This window comes from Scleropages formosus, chromosome 17, assembly GCF_900964775.1.
Source record: "Scleropages formosus chromosome 17, fSclFor1.1, whole genome shotgun sequence".
Classification (NCBI taxonomy): domain Eukaryota; kingdom Metazoa; phylum Chordata; class Actinopteri; order Osteoglossiformes; family Osteoglossidae; genus Scleropages; species Scleropages formosus.
This window is the reverse complement of record NC_041822.1, coordinates 14,386,135-14,404,133: the sequence shown is the minus strand read 5'-3', so window position 1 is coordinate 14,404,133 and position 17,999 is coordinate 14,386,135. Positions and strand designations below refer to the sequence as shown.

Below are 17,999 nucleotides of genomic sequence, written 5' to 3'. Positions count from 1 at the left end.
ACACAGCCCAAACCAAACCATCACATGAGTCTTGGACTTTAGGCAAAAAGTGAACATACGATAATCCTTGGTCAACATCCGCTACGTTAGCAAGCAAACTCTAGTTTGCCGTTATTTGATGCTCGGGTTTCTGGCTTTGAATCAAGTGCGCACTCTTACTTGCAGATCGACATAAAACAGCACTTTCCACTGCAGCAAAATATCCTGTTTTACATAGGGTAAAAACAATCTCTGAAATAAATTCACGCTTTACCAGTTTTTGGTCTGTGAGAAGAAGTCACAGTGTCAGTTTAAATGCTGAGCTGCAATGCAAGCAAATTGTTTAATTAACATAGAGTTGTAATTTTTTTCACAAAGCATTTCTACTCCTGCACAAGTTACACAGGGCTGTAACTGCCGAACAGGTAATAGCAGAACCCGATCATATTAATCGTGATCCCAAAGCAGCCCCACCCCTCGTTGAGCAGAGCCCGAGACACAAACTGAGTGATGACGGAAGGTAACAAATGAGCACATCCATCCACAGCAGTAGAGAAAAACGCACACTCCTAGGAGAGCTTGTTACTGAGTTCCTCGAGACTCCTGGGATGGGGCAAAGCTAATTAGGATTGACATCAATAGTTAGGGCCTTCCTATTCTTCATGGCTTTCCACAATCGCATCAGAGGATCTGAAGAAAACGGTAACCTACAAGGGACATCAAAAACCTCTCTGATGACTGGACTGCTGCATACACATCCTTCTAAAACATACTGCAAATCCATTTCGCCAACACAAAATTAGCTGCTCGCTGATGCATATATGAAACAGCACAAGGTGAAAAATGGATGCACACAGACTACGAATTAACTGAGAGCATATGTTGTGAAATGCTGCATGCTGGGAGATTTGCAGATATCACACTGACTTCCCTATCACTTGTCATGATGGACGCTGTGCCATAAGTTGTCCTCTGCATAACACTGTTGACTCTGTGGGGGTATGTGTTTGTCTGTGCACTTGCTCTTGGAAATGGGCAACATAAGGATGATGTTATAAAAGGCTACACAACAGTTTTGTAGGACGTCTCACAGCAGGGCGAAAGAAAACGACACTGTTGTCTAGCGACCAAATGATGAGCATGGTGATGAGGTTGCTCTTAATAATGCCAATGGCAATGATGATGCTGATTATGGAAGAGCAAAGACATGGAGAAAACAGAGAGGAAATAATTGTGACCAAGAATTTGTAGCGACTTCAAATTTTTAGGGTTTTTTTTCCCCCCTTCACATTATACAAATTAAATACTAAATACAATTAGCTGAATCATCAGTTTATATAATCAAGCAAATGACATGAAAATTTCTCATTGCGTAAAAATATTAGATTCAATACATACTACGGACAACGGTGGAGAAACGGGGTGCACGCTGACTTTCTGTACTCAAGATTAAGGATTTAATTAGTCATTATTTATCAAAAGACATATTTACATAAAAAGAAATGCATTAGAACATGGTAACATGTTGCTCCTTTTCTTTCTTTTTTTTTTTTTTATGAACACCATTTCCCCCTCCAACCATTCTTAGCTAATGGCAGCTACTGACAAATGCTGTTTTTCCATTGGATTGTCATGACTGGAGGCTTCTATAGCCAATGAAAGAATATTAAACCTGTTTCCATGACAACAAAGAAGGTCCACACAGTGATTAGTGTGAGCAAAAGAAAAGAGTTGTCCAACACGGCGACCACAGAACACACAGCCTGTGTCAAGAATGGATAACCGCACAGTGACAGCTAATGAAGAGCAACTTACCAAAATGCATCAAGTCACAAAAACCTGTTGCAAGGACTTAAAAACAATGCCAAGTGATGCAACTGACTAGATCTGCAGAAAGCTTGACGATAAAACATGACGACGTACAACGGTGGCATGGTTAAATGAAGACACACGACAATGTCTTCAGAGACTTTCAGAACAAACATATCGCAAAAGAACCTTTACACATCTCAATCAGAGCATTTCTCCTCAACTTCACACTTGCTTGTAAATTAAGGTTTTAATGAAATCCAAAAAAAAGAAGCCAGAAACGGCGTCTAAATTCTCTCCCTGTCGGGTGTAATACTGTATTTTTCCTTTCGGTTTCAAATGGTGCTCAGTGCTTACTTGCATCAGTGGGAATTCACAGCTAATATTTTTATGTTGCTCAATTTTATAGCCAACAGGATAAAACTGTGGTCACGGTCCCTACTGGGACCTTCATCCAGGCGACCGTAACACACAAGTGCCACGTGTCAAGACTGCAGGCCAGGGTGTAGTTCCGACTAAGCTAAGCGCTAATACTGGAAGCGCTGCTGATTGTACGATGGAGATCTCCGTCTAAACAAGATCTCTGTTCTCCACAGGCTTCCCTCTGCTCTGGAAGCCACCCTTCTGCCTCATATCGAAGCTGGAACAATGCTTGGAACGGAGCCTTCGATTCCTCCCTGCAAAGGAAATCTGTGGTATTCAATACAAATTCTTGGCTTTATTAGCAACAGAGAGACACACTCTCTGCATAACTAACATGTTTGCACTAAGCTTTCACATGAGCAAAAGGGGGAGATGTGAAGCATGTGCTGCTTTGTTTAATCACAACTGCCCTTTCAGACAGTTAATTACGTTTTACGTTCGCACAGTCAACAGACAGTGCCTCTAGACAGTATGCAATACTGTATCCATTCTGTTGTGTGGAGACAGTATTTCACTGAGTAATTTTTACTTTCCTGAATGGTTGCCCACATTTTTTTCCAACCACTCTCTACCATTAGCACTTTGAAGAGCCCTCAAGAAAGTCTTATGACTAAAACATCTCACTTTTAACAACACTGTCTTTCACACAGCATAAGGAATATTATTTATTCATTACTTTGTTTTAAAATTGCTCCACCTATTCTACTATACATTCCACATAGTGGAAAAGCTTAATTTTATCATTTTGTCATCAGGTACAATTTTTTTGCAAAATAAGCCTAACACTGATTTCCTACAAGAATGTGCATGAGAATACCTCTAACAGTCTTCTTAGGGCCAGAGTAACTGTGGGTCACCATTCAGCACCACAAGTAGTATCACTGAACCATGAGACACATACAAAATGCCCAGAGAAAACCATTAGCATGTCGCAGGATCTTTGGAGCTTACCATGGATGCTTACAGTGACAGATAAGTAGAAAATTGACTCTCCATTTACTCATGTGACTCAAAAAGGCCAAGAGTAGTAAAAATAAAGGCCCTATTTATCACAGTTCCCAAGTCAGACAACCAGGCAAACATAGCAACACGTACAACAGAGAAGAATGGGGACGGACAGGATCGACAGGAAGAACAAATGTTCAGGGGACTAGGAGGAACCCAAGGCCATGGTTTCCGATTCAGTTTCCCATAAATTACATCAGGTAAAGGGCTACAGATGTATGAAAAACACAAAATAATATCTGAAAGGTTTTCCATCTCAGATTAAAAGATGGAATCATAAAGGGACAGACTGCCTGTGTTGGCCATCCAAACCCATCCTTCATAAAACCTTCTCTAAAATTAAGGGTTGCACTATGACCATTGAAGAGCACAAGAGCCCATTTTTCTATACCACTTTTTGCCTTTGCAACTACTTTGCTGAAAAGAAGTTCACACACTTTGGGGGCAGGCAGCAGTCAAATGAGGATATACAGATCCTTTCCTTAAGGGAGATGTGAGATTGAATGGATTTATACTTCGCTACTATATGTTCTTCCTCTTAATCAATATGTATCCTTTCAATTTGTCTTAGAAGCCATAGTATAAAGAATGGGCACATACAGTGCTTTCTGGTATTAAGATATAATCTACTCTATTATGTATTCTGAGTGAGATTTATAACCATGGTCTCTTCCAGTATTCAGTTCATCTCTATTCAGGTATTACTGGTGTGCTGTGCGTAGTCCGTAAGACTGGCGATCTGATGATGTTTGGAGGCTAACGTGACAGTACTGCTTTGCCTAAAAGTAAAGAACGACATTGCGACTCCATAAGAAATGGCTGCAAAATGAGCATGATCATTGTGTTGACGTATCATTCTGAAGTGCTACTGCTGAAATCCCAGGTGGCCATATTCATTGGCTTTGCAGAAATCAGTAAACATGAACATACACCTTTCAGTATAATCCACACAAATTATAGCTACATGTTGCCATCATTAATAGAAGACGGTACAATGGGGTCAATGACTAGGCTTCCTAATCAGAGGTTTGGCAGTTCCAGTCCTATTGGAGGACGTCCTGGTGTTTTTTCAGCTACGGGTTTAGCTGCTTCTTTTTAATACCCTAGCAAATAGAATGGGGGAAGAAAAAAAAAAGATGGGCAAGCAGAATGGTGAATATACTTTGCATTTGACAAATCCACCTGTTCAGCAGAAAACAGGAGCAGTCCCAGTATTTCACAAGGTCCCGAATACTGGGAGCCTCTTTCTGAGTAAAGTACGTCAAACCAAACAACTTTTAAAGCTTTAGAGAAGCACGCCAAATACCTGCCTCTCTGTCACCTGGCCTTGCTCAACCCACACACTAGAAGTGGAAGCAGGGATGCAAGTGAGGGTGAAAGAGAGAGAAAGGGAACTAAATACAACACCTGCCCAAAACATTAGCTATATTTAAAAAGTATTACTGGCATAAAATATGGGAGTGTTTTCTCCCCCTACACAGTGCTGCACTCATTGAATGCAGCTTAGGTCTGGTGATGCAATTAAGCACTGGACTGATTCCCAGCCCACCCCACAAATCACTAAAATGACATTCAGATTTCTTTGTTTTTACACCGTTAATCACATCTTATAAAAAAAGCCAAACCCACGCCCAGTAAAAACCAAGTAGCTCCAAGACCTTGTCATCAGCTCTTAAAAAATGTGGTGCTAGAGCAGTAAAGCATCACATAAATGCCCATCAGACCCATCCCAAGGTTCTCGGATGGATAAACATGTCCTCAGTTTGCCTCGCCCAGACAATTACATCACACACACTTGAGCCTCCAGGGTCTCCCAGGCATGATGGACAGGCCGTGCACCACCCAGGTCCCGCCTCTTCAAGCACGGCCTGTCTGCACGCCTCTCATCACATCAGGCAATACCTAGTGCCCCATGCCAGCCTTCAAGGCCTTCATGATAACAAGACAAACATATAATATTCATCCCACAAACAAAAGTTTCTGGCAGCAGGTTAGAAGAAATGCACAAGTGAAACACCACAGTAAATGTTGATTCTATTTCATGCACATTCCATCTATTAGCAAAGTACAGATGGGATGAGAGAAGTGCTGTGGAAATTACTAAGGCCCAAATAGTCTTTTTGGATTTTCGTCGTCTTCTTTTTCTTCTTGATGTGCAAGGGAAGCCAAGCAAACTTCTTGACGCTTGTCAGTGACCAAATTGCTCTCATTCTAGTTTTTGTTCAACATGCAGACAACGCCTTTCCAAATGATCACTTCCTTTCCAAAGTTTACTAGGAAAACTCCCTCATTTAAATCTTTTCCCAGCAGAAAGGGGGTCCAGCATCAGAGCTGTAAATCGTAGGGCCCTGGAAAGCGGAGCGGTTACCGTCACCATGGCGGTCCATAACTCAGCAGGCCTGGATCTACCCCATGGCCACCGCTGATAAGACTTACAGTCAGTCGTTTCAAGGGAGGAGGGGGTGAAATGTGATGCACCAGTGTGAGATGGACAAGACTGAGATAACCTCACTGTAAATTCTGGTCTCAAAGGAATGTTTCATTTTAAGTTTTTTTCTCTCCCTGGTTTGTCTTCTAAAGGCTGTACTGAAAGTGAATGGATAAGGGAATGCATTACAAGTGACTGAGACCTCAGGATGCCCTTTGCCCATTACATTCATTCGATAGGAATACTACTGGGCCTTCTCCTCCCTCCCGCCAGGTCGCACACAATACTGGCAATACAGCCTAAATTGTACAAATAAAGAAAAAACACATAACGTTTCATAAAACTATCAGTAAACTATAACACATTCAAGCAGAAGGAATTAGAGAAGGGTGCTCTATGAAACCTAGAAGAGTCCAGCAGTTAAAAATATAACCAAAGATTGCCATCCAGGCCACTCCGCTATTGAGCATGGGGACAATTTCAGTTTAGTGCATTGGTGGGTCCTTAAAATTCAAAAGCTTCACGGTCCATTAAATGGAACATAAAATGGAAATTGGTCATTAGCTCTTATTGCAGTTGAATATTAAAAAGTATAAATGTGGGGCTGGAAAACTGTTTCAAAGCAAGATAGGTGATAAATAACAAAACGTAATCAGGGTATTTTTAAACAGTAGCGTGCTCCCCTGAACGACACCAACATCTGATCCAGACAAACTGTATTCTGCTATCTATGCCATTTATCTGCAGGGCCAAAAAATGGTAATCCTATAGTGTGATGTTTACAAAACAATAATTTACAAGATGTACTATGGGTGAAATTAGTGAGAAACAAAAAGAGTTTATGCCACTAAGCCACAACTCCATGATCCATTGTTAATTGCGATATACTTTGATTACAACCCATTCGTTTTAATGAGCACGCAACTCGCAGTGCAGAGCCGGGAGAACAATATCCCCACCATGTTCACAGAGGACGCTAAATTGGAGAGTGTTCATTAAACTAATGGATATAAATACGAGGAGAGAGAAAAATAATTTTGCTGGATGAAGAAACAACTCGTATCATGGCATGTGATTTCCCAATACGATGACAAAGCACAGATCCCTCAATTATACACCCCTGGTTTTAATTACAGAAGATTCGTCTCTAGTGTCTGCTTACAGTAGAAATGAACATCGTTTTTCTCCCTGTGATTGGACCCATGTTTCTCAGATGGACCGAGGTTCATTAAGTTTACCATATTAACGGTAGCAGGAAAACCGTAACCATCAATCACCACTGGCGGAAATTGAAGACACTGGAAGACCTGCTGGCAGGCTGCAGGTGGCCTCAGGACATGACAGGTGGAGAGTGTGAAGGCCCAAGGAGGAAAGGAAAAAGCTCACATAGGTCCACCTAAGTTGGAACCCAGAGATTAGCCTTTGATCAGAAAGAGAATACCCATCTTCCTATCACTGACATACACTATGTATACTGACAACGTTGAAAAGAAAGGTATGAATAAGACGGATGTACGAAGACCAAAGCACATTATGACAGTCTGAGTTCATGTTGCAAACCTTTTAAAAAAAAAAAAATGTATTCAGCGGTAGTCTGCAATATTACAACTTAACAACCGGAAGTTCAGATATGAATGTCTAAACTATAATAGGTTTATAGAAGAAAACTCCTGGTATTTATAAAATGTGATGACACATGAAACAGTGCTGTTTCTGCTTAGGATTTAATATATTAAGCACTACGTTTAAATATAGGATTTATTGACTCCAATTTTCCATTGTTTCAGAAACCACAGAACATAACAGAAGAAATTAATCGTATATCAAATAACATTAATAAGGAAGAAACAGGGTAACAGTTTGGTACAAGAGCCACTGCTGACATGTTTCTAAGACAACCTGCCATGGATTACATGGAAAATAAAACAAGATAGAGAATGTAGTTCACACATGAACTCCAGTACAGGGACCCCAGGTGGACCCGGAAGACTCGCCTATAACCAGAACTGCAAATTCCCTATGACAAGTACAGAGGAAATAGTTTCATATAATACACAGACTTCTGTCCATACAGAGGCACACCATCATGGCGCATTAGTGAGCCCACTACTGGCATGGAAGGAATTAAAATCTGGATAACCATTTGGCTGTTTGCATGTTTGGCTGGCTTTACATTCCTCATCCCTACATTCTGTAATCTTTATCACCTCTCACCCCGGTACATACCTACTCCACAGTCCCAGAAAAGTCCGCTACGAATGAGCAGGCTGCACTTAGGGCAGGAGCCAAGGCTCCCTCAGTGCACAATACTGCTCAGTACAGCCGTGCCTTTAGCGAAGGCAACTGAATCAAAATAACACCACTGTTAGTTTCTGGTCAGACATAACCTGCAGTAATCTTAATCTTGCTCTTTTTAAGCTGGAGGATTTCGGAATTTCAAGGACATATTACATTAAGAGAAAGTAATAGTTTAAAATCCAGATGACACCAAGGGGATGCTTCATTTAAAAAATGTATTAATAGCTCAAACCAAAAATTTGGACCTCAGAAAAATTCTTTAAAGATTGAATCAGCAGCAGTGCTGGTTTGTGCATTCTTTTTTGATAAAAATCCACATGATTTTATTATTGATCAAATTAAATTCTGTAATTGAAGGAGACAATATTCTGGTCTTAAGTCTGTAATAACTACCCACTGTAAAGGCTTTAAAAACACACCGTGTTGTAATTACTTTTAAAAGGAAAAGGTATTCCATTTTTCTCATTTTCTTAAAATTTAAAATACCGGATTTGAACACTGGATCATGGAGACCACAGCATATGTGCACAAATGTTACTGATAACATATACACTGCAATATCATCCTTTCTGACAAAAAATGCACACATTTTAAACATCCCAGAGCAGACTTCAACACACATTTTTTTAAAGGAAAAGTAACATGATAAAGTACAATAGTAAAAATTCAAGTTATTAATCCTATTTTTCCCCTCGCAGGGAGAAAAAAAAATTGTGATGAGTGCCTTGTGGCTAAATGATAATAGCAGTGACACTTTGAAAAAGTGTTTGACTGCAGCGACACAAAGCCATTAGGTATTCAGTAAAACAGATGTCTCTTGGCTTGAGTGCATCGCAAAAGCCAATGGCCAGAATCCCAAATGAATCGCAGAGGAGAGACGTTTGATCCCGTGCCAGGAGAGAGCAATGAGATTTTATCCTGCCGAAGCAAGGGGGGAAAAAAGCACAACAACATAGTTTATCCCACTTCAAGGTGTATACCCCCCCATCCATCCTGTTCAGAGATGGCATCTTGGGCGGGGGGAGAGAAACGGGGAACAAAAAAAAAAAAAAGAGAAAAAAAAGAAGGAAATCAAAATCCCATTATCTTGGAACTGAACTGGATTTCTTAAAGGACTCTAGGAACAGGCAATGTTCCAGAGGCTTATCATTTACTTACCAGGCTAAGATTAGTTTCAAAGCATTGGGGCTGGGCACAGTAATTCTCACAACATCGAGAAAACAACTTCAGTTTCAATTTCTTTACTGTAGCTTTAGCGTTTTGTAAAAGTGGCATCAGTTTATAGTACTGCTCACACATAAAAAAAATAAACAAACACATAATAGGAGGAGGCATTCCACTGAGACTAAAAACAAGTAAAAACAATTTTGCAGAACTTCAGTGCACCAGTGGTGATCAACAGGAGAAGATGATGAACGGACAATTACAGGTAATGATAAACGACAAGAAAAACCTAAAACCTTTGCATACTGAGAAATCACGTATTATTACGGACATAGTACTGCCTGAACTACAAAGACATGTCAGAAAAGGAGGCATAACAGTGAGATGATTAAAAGAAAAAAAGAACTTCAGGATGTCAGTATAGATAAACACGAGGTTGAATTAAGAAATTCATAAATGGTTCAAATTAAGGAATTCAATAAAGCGTGTTTATAGGAGACAAATGTTCTGTATTATTGAGTGTGGTTTGAACTGGACCTCCTTACAGAGCGCACCTGCAGAATCACTATATGTGCAACTCGAATGTGACCCAAGAACAAAAAAAAAAAAAAACACAACACACACATTGCCTTGAACAAACTGGCTGTAAAAGCCATAGGATTTGTTCATGTACATCGCAGCTGTCCAGGAGAAACCCTTTATGGCTAAAGGGCTACTTTGCTGATGCCAGTCGTGTGAGGAGCTGAGCCAGGGGTGACCGTTTCAAGCAACACACCACTGCGTTCTCATCTATGCTTTTTCAACACACTGCAAACTACTAACTTCAGTAACAACTATTAAAACACATTTGCTAGAAGTAGTAATACAAGAATTATAGTAATCATTACAGTAGCAGTCATATATATATATATGACTTCTCATATATATATATATATATATGACTGCTATACATATGGGGGGAAGAAACTACTATATATGGAGGGAAAAAAACAACTGAAAAAGAGTCCGTAAATTACAGTAATCACTCCAGTACCAATGAAGCCCTTGGCCAAAACCAGTGCGTGATGAATCAGCCAATTGATGGAAATAATCAGAGCCTTTTAAATTCCATATTGCTGGGATTCCAGATGATTAGCCCATTCCCAGATGTCCACCAACTGCTTGCAACAGCTTAACACTGACTTCCAAAAGCCGCCACATAATCCCTGCATACTGTATTTCCTTTCATAATGGATTCCTAGGCCATCGCCTGCATATGTTTTATAGATAGGAGATGAACTGGCCTATATCTCAGTAACTCTCTTCTTTCTGCGATGAGTTATGTGGAAAGGAATGCCCGCCGCACACTAAATAAGCAGAACCTATCGAGGCTTCATGTTAACGATGAACTGTAAAAAGGAATGATAAATGACAAGAAACAAACCAAAAACATTTACTGCCCCAGACTTCAAATATTATTACAGCAAGAGCACTGCCACAATAGAGAGCTTATTATTGGGTTAAGGGTCTGGCAGGCAGGGTGGGGGGGGAATTTTTTTGTCATTTCATCATATTATTTCTGTGATTCCCACAGATCTCAGAAATATGGTTTTTAAACTAGAATGAATTACACTCACAATTGCTTGGTGAACACTTTCCCAAAAACGAAGACATGAGGTTTAAAGAACATGTTCATCAGCGTGTATACTAGGGGAAAATAGTTAAGAACAGACATGTTTATGAATAACATGACACGCAAACATGCTCCAACTGTTTAGATTTTTTCCTTCCATCCGGTCATGAAATCTGAGAAAGCATTTCAGGGTTCTTAGAAATATTGTTGGACGCTACGATCACTGGGAAGAAGCCAGAGGGGGCTGGTTGGCCAGGCTTCATGCCTTCACTTTGTACAAATCGACATGGTATGGCGCCATGCTGCACCACCTGTTTCTCTTTGTTGAAAGTCCAAGTCAGATGTCTTCAATGCCCTTTCGGCAACTTCTGACGAGAAAAAAAATCCTCAAAGGCCAAGCTGTATTTTTAGAACATGTCTATGCGCCATTCATTTCCACAGAAAAATGCCACACACTGACCAGTGGACCATATGCAAATATTGTGCTTAAACAACACTTCTGCCATTTATATGGTGTTAAAACAACACATTGTGGGCATCACAGTGATACAGTGCATTTAGACGTGGGTATGAATGCGGCTTAGTCTGTGTAGAGTTTGCATATTCTTCCCATTTTTGCATGGCTTCCCTCCATAAACACGTTTCAAGTGAACTGTCTGTTGTATGGTGTATCCTGCACAATGCCCCGTGCATCCAGGATAGGCTCTGGACCATCAGAACCCTGCTTTAGGACAAGCGATAATCAATACTGTTTCAGTGAGCACACATTTCCCCAAACTGCTTTTAGAAAGGGGGCACAACATTTACATTTCCCACAGGAACCGGAGGAAAAAGGGGATTTATGGGGTTGAAAAGGCAGCATCCTTTCATCCAGGAGGCCGCAACTGCTCCAGCCACTGGATGGACTCGGAGGCCGGCTGCAGGATCCCCGTTGCCGTCCTGTGGGAGCCATTGCCAGACGCTTGACACGACGTGGTATAAGCAGGCAGAATTGGGAAGAAGGGAGTCACAGAGGTCAGCAGGCACCATAGTGCCACGCAGCTCAGTATGACCCCAGGCAAAGACGATTCATGTTCTCCTGAGTGATGGAGGAAGAACACACAAGGCGCACATCCTTACTGTTAATGCGGTGGGCCTGCGAGGCCCAACACCACACTGCCCGACTTAATGGTGTGCCATGATAATGGGGAAACATATTACAATACATACATAAATGCCCCAGGGCTGCTCTTGGCATTGAGAGGGGGGAAAAAAAAAAAAAAAAAAAAACAATTTATATTTTAACTAACTTTGTATGTCTGTTGAATACGGATTTTTCCTTCTCAGAAATGGCAGCACGGAGGACTTGCTACAGTGTCATATTAGTGGTGCATCATCATTTCCAACAAGGCAAATCTGTCCAAATAAAACAGTTGCCGGTGGTTCTCAGCCAACAGTAAACGCTTTGTAAAAGGCAACTTTTGGCTGCTGGATGTCACAGAGACGGTGGTTTGGCAGTGTGTTCCTGTTCTGGAATCAGGCCCCTCTCTAGGGGGTCTACTTGTACACTGTGATGCGCTGTACCGCAAAAAGTTGGTGGAAGCTCCCTGCTCGCCTCAGACTGCTCTTACGCTAATGGCCTCTAATCAGGGCTGTTTCTCCGACTCCCCGGGATGCTGCTTTTCACTAACAAGGCCCTGTCAGCCTCTTTTCCCCAGGGGCCTTCCACGTGAGGAGCACGATGAACCCATCAGAGCCACTTAGCAGCGACAGGACCCGGGGTCATGACATGCAATCCAGGGCAGGGCACTAGCAGTACACTTTATAACAGGGGGCTTTCAGAGAGTCACTCTGCTGCATAAAACAGAGTTGGGCTGATTGTTATGAAAAAGGGAAAAGCACGGGCCCTGGGTCAGGATGCCTGCAAGCCCAGCGGCCGGTGACAAACAAAGCACTAGAAAGTACATAGTTTGACCCGCCGTGCGAGTGCCCTGCTGCAAGGCCGACGCAGCAAGGCTCAGCACACGTAAGTCACTGTGCCACGACTCCTGTCCTTACAGAGGCCATCAAACCATACATCGAGAGCGTACCAGTTGCGATGTCACCACCGCAATCCTCAAGAAGGCCAGAGAAGCAGTTCCGAGTGTGCATCATTTACGTTCATTTATTTACACGAAGCTATTTTGCTGATGCCTTTCTCGAAAGCAATTTAAAATGTCTATACAAAGTTACTTAGAATTATTTACGTCTTTATACAGCTGGGTAATTTTTATGGTGTCAGTTCAGGGTAAGTACCTTGCTGAATGGTACTACAACAGGACGGCGTCAAACTTGGTTCCTTCTGATACAAGAGAGCAGATGTAACCAGAAGACAACCTGCTGCCAGCTACTTTGCTACTATTCCTGTCCTCCTTACAAAGGCAGGGGCAGCAGGTCTGCCTGCATAAAGCCTATTTGTTCCAGAACTGCTGTCCTAACAGTGGCCGGGAAAAAAGAGGTCAAGTGCGCGCCATCTGGGACACCGCTTCTTCTCGTCCACGTTGACATACAGGACATAACGGGAAATCAGAGTGATAACGATGACATTAGGAGACCAGCGAGGGAGAGGGTGGTGAGAGTACTCTGCTCTTCTGACGTACCCTGCACAGCACTGTCAAATAGTCAGTCTCTTCGAAATATTAACAGTCGCAAGTATACACCAGCAGTGCAAATAAACGCATCTGTGTATTCACAATTGTCCAATGGCTACCACCCACAAGGAAATTTATAGTTGTTTTGTTCACGGCACTAATTACACAGGACTTTTGTCCAACCACATTTGTTTAAACAAAACAAGGGGCAAGTGTCCGTGTCCCATTCCGAACTAAAATCCAAACCACATCTTCCACACAAACTACACCAAAAGAACAAGATTTCAAAGGAATTTTACAGTGCACCAAATGCCTGTGGGAAAATATAGGGGTATTTACCATTTTTCAACATCAAATTTTTATATTAGAAACTCATCGAGAACCAAGACACCTGAACACTAAACACAATGGGTCTGCAAAAAAGTAAGTTGTATGCCATCTAAAGGCACTAAAAATCTAACCTGACTTGTGGCCTTTGGAAGGCAGTGGCCCACACTAACATGACATGTTTGATACACCGTAAACAGCAGCCGTTATTTCTACATCTCTGGGACCGCTTCTCAGCATGTTTCCTACGGATGAACAGAGTGGGCTGCAGACACGTTAGGGCATCTGCCCTTAGTTTGTGCAGAACACCACCAAATTACGTTAGTAACCTGCTTAACAGATTTTTTTCCATCCACATTTTTATCTGTTAACGCAGCTTATAACGTTTGCCTCGATATTTACTTCACCAATGCAGATAAAGCATTTCACTCAAAGGTGCAGCAGCAGTATTCCTTGTAGGAACAGAGAACCTTCTGGTCCAGCTGCTGACACTAAACCTTTACAGCTGTTTGCCGTTAAAAACAAATGCAGACCAGTCTGAAAACTTCAGTCGCACGCAACCGTCACCAACGTAATGAATTCTTTTAAAAACTTAATCTGTGACATGGCTAAATAAGGGGCTGAGAACCAACATTTCCATTTAGACCAGCGGGACACTCCTAATTTTTAGTCTCCTTAATGACTCACACTGATGAGCAACATGTCCTGAAACCAGTGACAATGTTCTCCCCAAACTTCTGGCCATGCACTGTAGAAAACATAGCCTAAGGACATGTAAGAAAATTACTTTTTTTCCCCCCCTCAAAAAGTTGAGACTCATCAGGGGAGCAAGGAGGGGGTTGTCTTGATTTCAGGCACACCTCCATTCTGCCGTAAAGGTTCCTTTCTCCCTGTTTTCCACAAGTCCCCATCCACTCTATCTCGTGGTCTTCACATCCCCAACACCTTTCAGCAAGCAGCTGGCTGCCCTGCGGCTCTACCATGCCAGTGGGAGTCATCACCAGAAGGTCCTCCTTCCCTCCTACTCTTTGGCCTCCTCTACATCCTCAGAGTCCAACTCCTTCAAAACAAATGCACATGTGTCATGCATCCCTCCACCTCCATCTTGACTCTCTCCAGCTTTACTGTTTTTTAGTTTTCTTTGCTACAAGTGGAAATTACTTGTTTATCTGAAGGCATTCTCCAAAGACACAATTCAGTTACAGAAAGTCAGACAGAAGAGCCATCCCTCCCCCCACTACGCTCACCACCATGCAGCCCAGCCCACCCCCGTGCCTGGCGTCAAAGCCTAACACCCATAATTAAGGCAGCTGTAGAGTTATGCACCATATCCTTAAGGGTACCGTGCTTGTTAAGACACCGGCATGCTGCAAACAAACAGCAAACAAACAGCAAACAGGGAGCCTCCTGAGATTCAACCAAAAACCTTGACAGAAGACTGATCCCCGCCCCAAAAATCCACCTTCGCACACGAAGACGATAAATACACATCTAAGGACTCGCAGAGAACACCGAGAGCATAGAGCCGGATGACAGACTAGTAAAGGGAACCAGGGAAATGGTCCCGAGAAGACCAGAGCAAAAGACTGAGAGAAACTGACGCTCTGGGTGCGTACAGAAGAGTTGGGGTGGGCCTTCTCATAAAATAAAGAAAACTACATTTTAAAAAGTAACAGAAAAAGCCAGCAGGGACTGTGCTGCTAGGTGACACAAAAAACCCTGCAGGTGTGAAGGTAAACAATCGTCAGAGGAATAACAGCTCTGCTGTCACCTGAGCTCCCATGAATAAAGAAGCACGCCCACACGGGCAAAACAATACGAAGATGACCGCTAGCACAAATGTCACCTGTCCAGAGCTCAAACAGCAAGCCAGAGATAGGAAACAGAGTTAGGACCTGTGCCACCGCACTGAAATAAATGTGCACCCAGGCCACCATCTGCAACTCAGAGCCATTAACAAAGCCGCTGGGAGCCCTTTCCCCTATTATTTCATTTCGGGTCAAGAGGACACACCGGGCGCAAGGCCACGATGCTTAATGCTGCTTCGAGATGCTTCTCTGTTCACTTTGTGAACGTGAGAGAGAAACAGAGCAGACAGGAGGAGGGACAGGAACCAGCGGAGAACTGAAGCAGGCCCCCAAGCAGCAGAGTGCATCACCTGCGCACGCCTCACGGAACAGCTGTCGCCACGCAAACACTTCTGCTCAAAACCGCTGAAGCGTCAAAGCAGGAGGAAAGCGGCTGCAGACCTCTACGAGCTCCTCTGGTTTCCATCACCGTATGTCAGGATTTCCAGCAAATAAGAGAGCATGCAAAATTGAGAATCCTTGTTAAAATAATGCTCAAAGACATGACAGACTGTCTCCAGGGCGTCATAGTTTAGGTTAGCATTATTAAGCCAACAGGTTTAAACTTCGCTGGTTTACACAGCTGGATGTTCCATTGATGAAATTCAAGTTGAGTAACTTGATCAAGGGTGCGGAATGAGAGCTCAGCTGTCCGAATCACTGCCGGGGCCAAAAATACTAAGCGAAGGTTTTACAAAAGCTCCCATTTCAAAGGGCCCCGTTAGGTCCTCCGACTGCACGCAGGGGCTGCAGAAGGTGTACAGCAAAAAAAAAAAAAAAAAAAAAAATTCAGCAGACTATGCGAAGCCCATCGATTAACAGCAACGCATGACAATCGACTTCGTCAACACCTGCAGGAGTGAGCCGCTTGTCAGATGGCTCAGTTCCGCAAAGACCCTCAGTGACTCTGAAGGTAATTAGAGCAACGCAATGTAATCTCCACCAAATCTGACTCCTCACCTCCATTATTAGCACCTTGATTCGACATCCCGCTTGTCTGTCACCGATGTTCCGACACAATTTACGTCCGACCCCAAGTTGGTCGTTTCAGTTAATGTGTGTTATTAAGGGGTGGTGAAGGTGGGCTGGAAGGCGGACAAAAAAGAGCCCTGTAAAAAAGGCATGATAATTTTTCAAGGGGCGAGGAGGGGGTGCAAGAGAAATAATTACTGTTTTTCAAACACACAGGCACACACACAACACTCATTACCATTTTAATTGCATAGCTCTAATGAGAACACCGCCACTTCCCTCGCAACGAGGAGGAGCCGAGGTGGCAGCGTGACAGGGATGCGGAGGGGGTTCGGACCAGGGAGAGCAGGAAGTGTTGTCGGCGGGCAATGTCACCTGGACCCCTGGTGCCAATAAGATTTGGCCAGAAAGAAGTCATTAATTCTGCTTAAATATGGAAGAGCCACTCTCCCCCCATCGTCATGTGAGCCGCATGTCTGGATGAAACGCTGCCGAGAAGCGGTGTGCCAGAAACAGCGTGCAAAGCATCCACCCTCTTAATCCTGTCCACCTCTAGCCTCGCTCACGGTGCCAGTGCGGACGCGTGTTGCCAACGTGCCGAGCGCGAGTCAAGAAGCCAGGGGCCAGCATTTCCGAGAAAGCCTGGAAAAAGGCCACCGGGTCTTACACCGGGTTTTGATTTGGGAGACACATTTATTTCCATCAATTTCAACTTTCCAACTGTAGGTGGAAGCATGGAACATCATGGACCACAGCACACGGAGGTACAGGTGGCGATTATGTGGCTGGAAAGCTAAAGCGCGCTGAAATCATGTGAGGTCCCAAACCCTACGCGAGGCTCTTTTACGGACCCGCTTCCGTCACTTTTCTGAGCTTCAAAAAATGACGGCGCTTTTGTCCTCCTCTGCCACCCAGCCGTGTCTCCATATCTAAAGACGCTAGTTTCATGCAGCTTCAACTGTATAATGAAGTATATTATTTCATGACTACATTCTAAAAATAAAAGGAAAGAGGGGATGAATATTGTTCCCAGTATGATTAGCCCACAGTATTCATCCCAGAGACACAGAGACAAAGGCTCTCTGTTGATTAGAAAATGTGTTGAATGATAGTCACTCATTTGCCTTTTCAAGGCCAGGAAATTGAATCTCATATGCTTACATCAAGCTAAAACTGATTTGAAAAAAGCGAAACAAAACAAGCGGTATTATTGCAGCTTTATGGGTAAACGGTGTACATGTAACCCACCCCGCATCCCCGCACTGGTCCTGCCTATGCCAAATTATGGCCATTAGAGTTAGCAGCAGGAACCGTAATCTGAACTCCCAGATGATTCTGTGTTAAGACAAAGTGTATCCAAGTAGGAGAAAAATAACCGGTGCCAGAGAAGCATCTCCAAGCATCAAGATTCGGACTAATTGCGTTCTCCATCAACACGGAGCTTCTGTCGTGGGTTTAGAATAGCTGAATATAAAGGACTTAAAGGATTATCTGGTATAATCTTCACAGTCCCATTATTTACTTCT

At 42.9% G+C, this 17,999-nt stretch overlaps 1 protein-coding gene across 1 annotated transcript in view; it reads right to left on the bottom strand.

Moving 5' to 3' along the window:
* fbxl17 (F-box and leucine-rich repeat protein 17) overlaps positions 1 to 17,999 on the bottom strand; it is a 232,157-nt gene that overhangs the window by 70,291 nt on the left and 143,867 nt on the right. The window lies entirely within an intron of this gene.